This window comes from Palaemon carinicauda, chromosome 5 (genome assembly GCF_036898095.1).
Source record: "Palaemon carinicauda isolate YSFRI2023 chromosome 5, ASM3689809v2, whole genome shotgun sequence".
In the NCBI taxonomy this organism is placed as follows: Eukaryota; Metazoa; Arthropoda; class Malacostraca; order Decapoda; family Palaemonidae; genus Palaemon; species Palaemon carinicauda.
The window spans coordinates 97,683,830-97,693,035 of NC_090729.1; the positions used below are offsets into that span (position 1 = coordinate 97,683,830).

General features: G+C 43.8%; 1 pseudogene; it reads left to right on the top strand.

Annotated features, from left to right (window-relative positions):
- Positions 1–3,904: 3,904 nt before the first annotated feature.
- Positions 3,905–4,960, top strand: LOC137641032 (uncharacterized; annotated as a pseudogene).
- The last annotated feature ends 4,246 nt before the right edge of the window (positions 4,961–9,206 follow it).

Genomic DNA, 9,206 nt, shown 5'->3' on the forward strand with positions numbered 1-9,206 from the left:
ATTAATTCATGTCTTATTAATATAAATGGCAACATTGTATTAGCATTGGCAACACTTACAGTACTTATTGTTCCCATGATGCACTGGCTTTTTTGTCCTGGTCTCTGTGCTGATAAGTTATCTTTCCGTTGTTCCCACGGACTTTGTATTTTTCTCCTAATAGACATTAAGAACCTACTTTCAAAGTAGTATCCTTGCCCCACCTATTAAGGTTAAGGAAGTTACCAACACATATAGGAACCAAAACATATTATTTAGTGTTTGATAAAGAGACTCTTGCTCTTAACTGGGATTTGGAAAGAAACCTATATTTCCTGTTAGGACATCCAATTCATATCAAACCTAACCATCAACTCTTATCATACATATTTAAGAAGTCAGATCTATCAAGTCGTCAAGCAAGGTGGCTAAAATCATTACTTGAATTTGATATTGTAGGTTTAGAATATCTTCCGGCTGTAGTAGCAGGTTTGCAGATGGTTTATCTCGATCTATTGCTGTCGAAAAGTGGTCAATGTGGTCATGCATGACTGGGTTTGAGCTGGACATGGTGCTGCCCCATCCGTAGAAGCTACGTCAGCTGACCAGACAGGTAAGTAAACAAAATCAGTGGGCCCATTTCTAGTACAAATGAAATGCATGAAATGACTGTCGAGAATGCAAGTGACTCTGCCTCTACAGTATATGACGTTAAGGATGATTACATAAAATGGAAGGTTTCTAAGTTAATTAAAGCACATAATAGCAATCCATTATACAGTAAAGTAAAAGCACACATTAGGGAATAAACAGATGAACTCACCTCCGGAATTACAATCCCACCAAACAGATTTGTAATTTTAGATGAGATTCTCTGTGCGAATAATCTCAAAAGAAATGAGCTAGTTGTAATGTTTGGCCTATATCACACTTACTTGAAATTAGCTCACTCACCTGGAATAATAACATATTGTTATTGAGAATGAATCCTATCCCAGCATCTTCGCCAACTTGTCTTCTACTTAGATGGAATATAATCAGAGACTTCTCATTGAAATATGTTTAATTTCTGTCAGGTCTACATCTCTGTCTTCTCTAACAACTTTCGAATTTCGAGTGAGAATACGTAAACCAAACTCGTACACAACAATACAAAAATGAAAAATGAGCATTGCTCTCAAAAAGATTGGATCTTACTGCAATATAAATGTAAGAAGAATCACACCCTAACTTTGGGACAATTAATTAATGATTGAATCCTTCATAACATATGCTATTACGCTTATAAGCTATGTAAAAACATATTCTATCAATGCAATACTGTGTAACATTACTCTTAATACCTGTAGTGTATATAGTATTACAGTACAAATTACATAACACTAATCTATCATACGGATCTACTGACTTCCTTTACATCAATCATCTAAAGCGAAGATGTTATCACACTCATCACCAGTTTCAAGTCATGTAGGAATAGCAAACACAATTAGTAGAGCATCTGATTCCCTTTATTGGATATGGATGGTCCAAGACATAAAGAGATTCATTCAAAGATGTCATCTTTATAATTCATACAGATCCCATAGATTAAATAGGCCATCTGCACGTGTATGGCCACTAATCAGTGAAAGTTGAGCAGAGTACACAATGATTTAATAGGCTCCTCACTCAGTTCACATGAAGGGCACAAATACATTTTGTTTTTAGATGATGCTTGAACTAGATAAGTGTGCTTCAAAAGTAGCCATAGCACTTAGATCCTTTGTTGAAACGTTTGGTTCCCGCTCAAGAAATTATTTTCGATCAAGGAACAGTGTTCATTAATAAAATATTCTGTTGCATTGCTACCTTATATGGCATTAGGTATTCTCCTATTTTTGCCTGTAGGGCTCCACTTTAGAATTGCCATTACTAAAGCTCTTTTTTGGATCTGTCCTAGTGACTAGTGAGATGCTGGACAGGAATTTTACTTTAAAAACAATTTCACTGAAAGTGAGGGATGGGAGCAGTGATGTATACAAGTTAAAATAATGATCTTCACCTTCAAAACACAAAAATAAAAAGTACACTCGCTACTATAACTTAACTATGTTACTCATAGTTTGACTTAAGTCTACTCTCTTCAATATCTCTGGCATAATAAAAATTTCATTTACTGGGAACTATCCCAAGGAAATGAATTAATTTGTAGTTGTTTAACACTTAATTATTCAAAAAAAAAAAAAAAAAAAAAAAAAAAAAAGAGTAGAGATACGACCAGGTATGACCTAACATAATATCTTTATTGTGCAAAATTACAGCACTAAATCGGAAAGATTTAGATGAGCAAATAGAGTCAAACGCAATTAAAACAAATTCAAAGAAATGCACAATACTCAGTAAGATAAAAGAGGCTATTCCTATTCTAAGACTCGAGATGTATTGCAATGCTACATAATTGAAATAAGGCCAAACACATAGGCCTGTGACTTAAGACTGAAACAATCTCTAAAGAAAAATATATCCAAAGATTAGTACAAATAATTCCATTCACTCAGCTTGAATGATGTATAGCCAGCAATACCTAAATAATGTAAGTAAAATCTAACTTTGAAAGTGGGAATTTGCACACACTTAAGAAAATAAAAAGACCTTCAGATAATAGTTGTTGTAAATTAGCTGTAGCACCTTCCAGCTGGCTGGCCTACTATTCACTATATCCCTTGCTTCTTGGCTGATCGGGGTCTGGTTTAGGTTCCAGGTTCGTATCTCCTCTCGTTGCCGTCATGAAACCGGGACTCGTTTGTTCTCTTTGGGATGTGGTGCAAGGAACAAATGCCTTGCGGTCAGCCAAACTTTAACATGACAATTGAATGTGGACATCATTACTGTAAAACATCTTGCAAGTGAATGGGCAGAATTCCAAGTCAAAGGGCTTCCTCTTCGTTCATCTCCTGGTCAGGTGAGCATCAGGTTGTGAATGCTACGCACGTTGAGGAGCCATATCGGGACTTTCAGTCGGGGCATTAAATTCTTGTAGGAAGTCTGTTTAGGCTTTTTTTTTATTCACAATACAGAGCAATCTTGCAACTCTAAGGGGACATACAACAGAATAATACTAACTTTTTGTCATAAAAAATGAATCAGTTAAAAGTGTATTTAGTAAAGGGCTAGTGCATTGGACAAAACATATCCTAAAATAGATCAGACCTGAGTTGGTACTGAGAGATGAAAATAAGTTGCTTATAAGATAGCAGTAATTATCATCACCATCATCATCATCCCCTCCTATGCCTATGGACGAAAAAGGCCTCTGTTAGATTTTGCCAGTCATCTCTATCTTGAGCTTTTAAATCATCATCTACTTCACACTTCATAGTCCTCAGCCACGTAGGTGTGGATTTTCCAACTCTTCTAGTGTTTATGGAGCCCAGTTGAAAGTTTGGTAAACTGATTTCTCTTGGAGAGTGCAAAGAGCATGCCCAAACCATCTCCATCTACCCCTCACCATGATCTCAACCACATATGGCACTTGAGTAATCTCTTTTATAGTTTCATTTCTAATCCTGTCCTGCCATTTAACTCCAAATATTCTTCTGAGGGCTTTGTTCTCAAATCTACTAAATCTGTTGGATATTGTTTCATTATCGTACTATGACTCCTGTCCATACAGTAACAGCGATCTCACTAAACATATATAGCCTGAGTTTTATATGTAATTTCAGGCGATTTGATTTCCAAATTTCACTTAACCTAGCCAGTATCTGATTTGCTTTTTCCAACCTGTGCGATATGCTTTTCGGCCATGCGCTGCCGAGCATGCACCTGCATACGCTGGTGCGAGTTAGTTGGCTCTTGAGTATCTTGCAATAAAGTGTGGTCACCAGGACGTTGTCTCATTGCAAACCTAACAAGGCGCAGTGAGTGGGATCGGAACCAAGCCATGCCCCAGATACGTCGACCACCCCAGGCCACGCCAAGGCATGCCTTACCTGCGATGCCAAGGGCCTTGTCACAGGCCGTGATGTAAGCACAGACGTTAATTGCAGACCAGCAACGCTCCATCCATTCCCTTCAGGATGCCCTTCCTGGTTCCGGAGCACGTGCCAGTAAAGTTTTTGTCTCTGTTGCCCCTGAGAAGTGCGATGCGGTAATGTCCTTTTCAGCGTCCAGATCTTGGAGACGTTCGATGACGTGTTGGATCCACCTTAACAAGTTCCCGCCGCAGGATGTTGTCCTGCACATTAGGCTCAACTGTGTGCTGGCGTTGCAACGTGCGCTGGACGCTCGGTATTCAGATGCCAAATGGAATGCCCTCGCCCCAGATGCGGCTCTGGATGCCATCGGGAATATTGTGTTGCGGTCGTCGAATCAGGCAGTGCAGTGGTCTGAATTCTTTGCTCTCGCACAAGAGCACGAGGAGTCAATGAGCGACTATTTTTCGAGGTGTGCTCAGAAGGCCACCGACTGTGATTTTAAGTGTCCTAAATGCGGGGAGTGCTTGATAGAATACATGCTGTTGCGGAAAATAATGGTAGGCCTCAGTGACCCTGTATTAAAAAGGCACGTTTTACAGGCATGTGATACATTTAAAAGTGTAGATGCTCTTCAGGCACTGTGTTGCACTTTCGAAGCTGCACGCCAAGACGTTGAAAGTGTCCCGCGCGTCGCTATCGGTGAGAGGGAGTCTGCTGGCGCCTCCAGTGATGACGTCACAGGCAGTGATGACGTCACAGGCAGTGATGACGTAGAGCCAGACATCGCGGTGTTGCACGGCAACTTCAATGCAAAGCGTTGTGGAAATTGTGGGGGGGCGCCATACGTTTGGTCGAGCGTCCTGTCCAGCAAAAGGTATGATGTGGCACGGGTGCCAAAAGGTAGGGCACTTTCAGAAATGCTGCAGAAGTACGAAGAAAGTGCTGCTTGCCTCGAGTTTAGTGATTGTTGCAGACACACACCTCTCCCCCCACCCTACAATCAAGGCTTGTGTTTCCCATAGGAACGGGAATTCAGTATCGACACTCGTCGTAGCAGATACAGGAGCACAGATCTGCGTTGCCGGACCCACGATTCTTTCAAGCCTGCAAATAAATCCAATGGAGTTGCAGCCGCGAACAGGTCTGAGGGACATAGCTAATCTCCGGGTGAGATGTTTCGGATCAACGGCATGCTTCATTGATATAGGTGGGCGACGCACGATGCAGGAGGTTTACTTTATGCCGACGGCCAAGAACTTCTATGTATCGCTTAATGCTTGTAAGGAGCTGGGAATAGTACCTCCTGGCTTCCCTCACCTCTACCATCTCATTGCATCAGCTGATGTGTTTAACGAAGAAGTCGCACGGCCTAACTCCCCTAAGACAATGAAGCCAGCCACCTTACCCATCCCACCTGTGGAGGAGAATATACCAAGACTTGGGGAATGGTTATTACGGCATTTCTCATCAACAACCTTTAACACAACCAGGGAACCTTTACCTGTAATGACGGGCAAGCAGCACCTCATCCATTTGTTGCCTGATGCCGTGCCTTATGCCTGTCACACGCCCGCAACAATCCCCAAGCATTGGGAAGAGGAGGTCAAGGCTCAACTTGACGAGGACGTTCGGAAGGGTGTGATAGAACCAGTCCCAGTGGGAGATGCAACAGAATGGTGTGCGAGGATGGTCGTCGTAGCCAAGATGACAGGCCAACCTTGCCGCACACTAGACTTCCAGCGCCTTAACGCCCACTGTCTTCGTAAGACTCATCATACACCAGCACCCTTCAACATAATTTCAAGCATCCCCATTCACAAGTACAAGACTATGGCGGACGCCCACTGGGGTTTCCATCAAGTGGAACTGGACGAGGATAGCCGCCCACTCACGACCTTCGTCACCTCATGGGGACAATACCGTTATCGTAGAACACCCATGGGTCACTGTTCGGCGTCCGACGCCTACACAAAAAGGTTCGATGATCCCCTGCAAGACATCACCAGAAAGCATAAATACATTGATGACACTTTGATATACGATCACAGCATCGAAGAGGCATTGTGGCATGTATATGAATTCCTGTCAACGTGTGCCTCTGCAGGTATCACACTCAAGCCCGAGAAGTTTAAATTCTGCAAGAGAGAGGTTAGTTTCGTTGGTTATCACCTGGGAAGGGAGTCATACAAGCCCGCACACGAACGACTATACGCAATTCGTAACTTCCGTATGCCAGAGAAGCCCTCCATCACGGATATTAAGTCGTGGTTCGGATTCGTGAATCAATTAGCTCACTATCTTGCAACGTCGCCCATCATGGAGCCCTTTACGGACCTCCTCAGAAAAGCCACCGCCCTACTACGATATTGACGGATTGGAGCAAGGAAGGCATCGGTTTCGTAGTCCTTCAGCAGTATTGCATTTGTCAGTCAGCTGACAGCCCCTTCTGTTGCAAGGGCGGCTGGTGCCTTGCCCTGTGTGGTAGTCGACACCTCACCCCCTCTGAAGCTGGGTATGCCCCCGTAGAAGGAGAAGCCCTGGCAATTATCTGGTGCTTGCGGAAGGCCAGGTTGTTCCTACTTGGGTGTCCTAATCTCACCATCATCACGGACCACCGTCCACTCGTCAAACTGCTGGGTGACAGAGCCCTCAAGGACGTCATCAATCCAAGATTATTCAACCTGAAAGAGAAGACACTCCAGTTCAAGTGCCACATGAAATACCTGCCCGGAAAAAGGAACACCACCGCGGATTTTCTTTCAAGGCACCCGACCATGCGAGCATCCCACGAAGCTTCCGACGTGGATTTGGAGGACAACATTCAAATGGCAGTGGCATGTGCAACCGTGGCCGCCTTGGAACCGGACATCATCGTGTTGGATGAAGATTGCATCAGGAGCGCCGCATCTAACAACCCTGTATATCAGTTCTTGGTTGCCAGGGTTGCAGCGGGCGACTGGCCCCAACAGAAATCGCAAGAACTTGCCTGCCTTTGTCCCTTCTTCAGCGTTCGGGATCGGCTAGCCATCAACCAGGATCTGGTAACATACTCAGTGGACCAAGGATGTGTTCGTTTGGTCATCCCCGAGGATTTACGCTGCCAGGTAGCTGGTAACCTACACACAGGACACCAAGGCCTCGACTTTATGCTCAGAAGAGCCAGGTAGTCGGTCTATTGGCCGGGAATAGAAGGGGACCTTCAGCATCGCCGTGACCAATACACTTCAAGCGATGAACATGCAACCTCACTGCCCCCTGAAGAAATGATGCACACGCTCCCTGCGGAATACCCTTTCCAGCAAGTCGTCGCAGATATGTTCCAGATAAAAGGCAGTGTACGTATACATGGCATATGCAGATAGACGAACAGGTTGGTTAGAAGTAGCTCATTTCCCCAATGGTGCCACATCTAACAAAATCAGCAATCACCTTCGATCATATTTCTCGCGTTGGGGAGCCCCGGAACAAATATCAACTGACAGAGGTACGAACTTGGCCAGAGAGGAGATGGAGGCCTTCTTCAGGAGATGGGGAGTTAAGGTGCGGCTGTCGTTGGCCCAATATCCCCAGTCTAACGGCAGGGCAGAAGCAGCTGTCAAATCGGCAAAGAGGCTACTCCGAGAAAACATGTTAAAGGGTGGAGCCCTTGAGTCGAACAAAACGGCCCTGGCGATACTTCAGTATCTCAACACGCCTCTCAGGGAGATTAACAAGTCGCCGTCTCAGCTTGCAACGGGTCGCCAGCTTTGCGATGGGGTACCGATGGCCAGGAGACACCTGTTAGTAGACATTGGAGGCAGATGATACGTCAAAGGGAGTTACAAGTGGCAAGGTCGCAGGAGTTGATGCGCATCCCTGGCACTACCAGAAGACTGCTGCCCATCGAACTAGGTACCCATGTGCGCATACAAAACCAAGCTACCAAGCATTGGGATAGAACGGGCATAGTAACAGAAACAAAGCCCCATCGTCAGTACACCGTCAAGCTCAACGGGAGCGGCAGGCTATAAAAAAGGAATAGACGACACCTGAGAGTCATCGCGCCGCCCTCTGGCACGCCTGTGTCTCAGCACGGGACCTCCACAAGCCATACCCCGATAGAACAGGTAACACACCCCATACAGGAGCCCAACGTCGTTAGTAGGCCGAGAAGGGCCGCTGGTAAATCCAAGTGGCTCAAGGACTTTGCAGAATGATGTTATTATCTGTTGTATGTAATTGCATCAGGAATTGATATTTCTTTCCAGAGAATTTATGTATTTATTTTGTTTTCGTGTATGTATCGAAAAGTTAGCTTTAATTTTTTTTTCTCTCATTTCTCATTGATTTAGTGACATTCCCCCTTTCATTTTTGCCATGTATGAGTATGTTCTTGAGGGGGGGATGTACGATATGTTCCGGTATTTCCCCCTTTCATTTTTTTTTACCATGTATAAGTATAATCTTGAGAAGGGGGATGTACGATATGTTTTTCGGCCATGCGCTGCCGAGCATGCACCTGCATACTCTGTTGCGAGTCAGTTGGCTCTTGAGTATCTTGCAGTAAAGTGTGGTCACCAGGACGTTGTCTCATTGCAAACCCAACACAACCTTTCACTAAATTCCAATTCTAAAGATACTGTATTAGAGATCATAGTTCCTAAATATTTAAATGATTCCACCTTATTACTTCTCTCTTTTTCCAATAGCATTTCATCTTCCCTTGCACATTCCGTTCTCATCACCTCTGCCTTTCTTCTGTTTATCTTGAGTCCAATATCATGTGATATTTCATGCATTCTGGTAAGCAATGTTTGCAAGTCCTGTGGTGTTCTTCTAATAAGGGCAGCGTCATCAGCATACTCTAGGTTAGCTAATTTCCTGTTACCAATCCAGACCAATCCTTCTCCACCATTCCCAACTGTTTTATGCATAACAAAATCCATGAGGAGGATAAACAACATAGGTGACAAAGCATTCCCTTGGGGTACTCCATTGTTCACTGGAAATTCATTTGATAGGACTCCACTAACATGTTTAAAAGGAACTCCATGATAATGCAGGAATCTCTACAAAATTGGCCTGTGCTCACTATCGAATTCTTTTTCGTAGTCCCCAAATGCCAACAAAAGTGGATCATTGCTGTACAACATGTCTTGAAATGAATATTTGATAAGTACAACTTCAACCTTTTCGAGATCCTGCTTGCTCATCTCTCAACCTTTCATCATTTTCTTTAAACATACTGAATACAGTCATGGGACATGAAGATCTTCCTCAGCTTCAGGT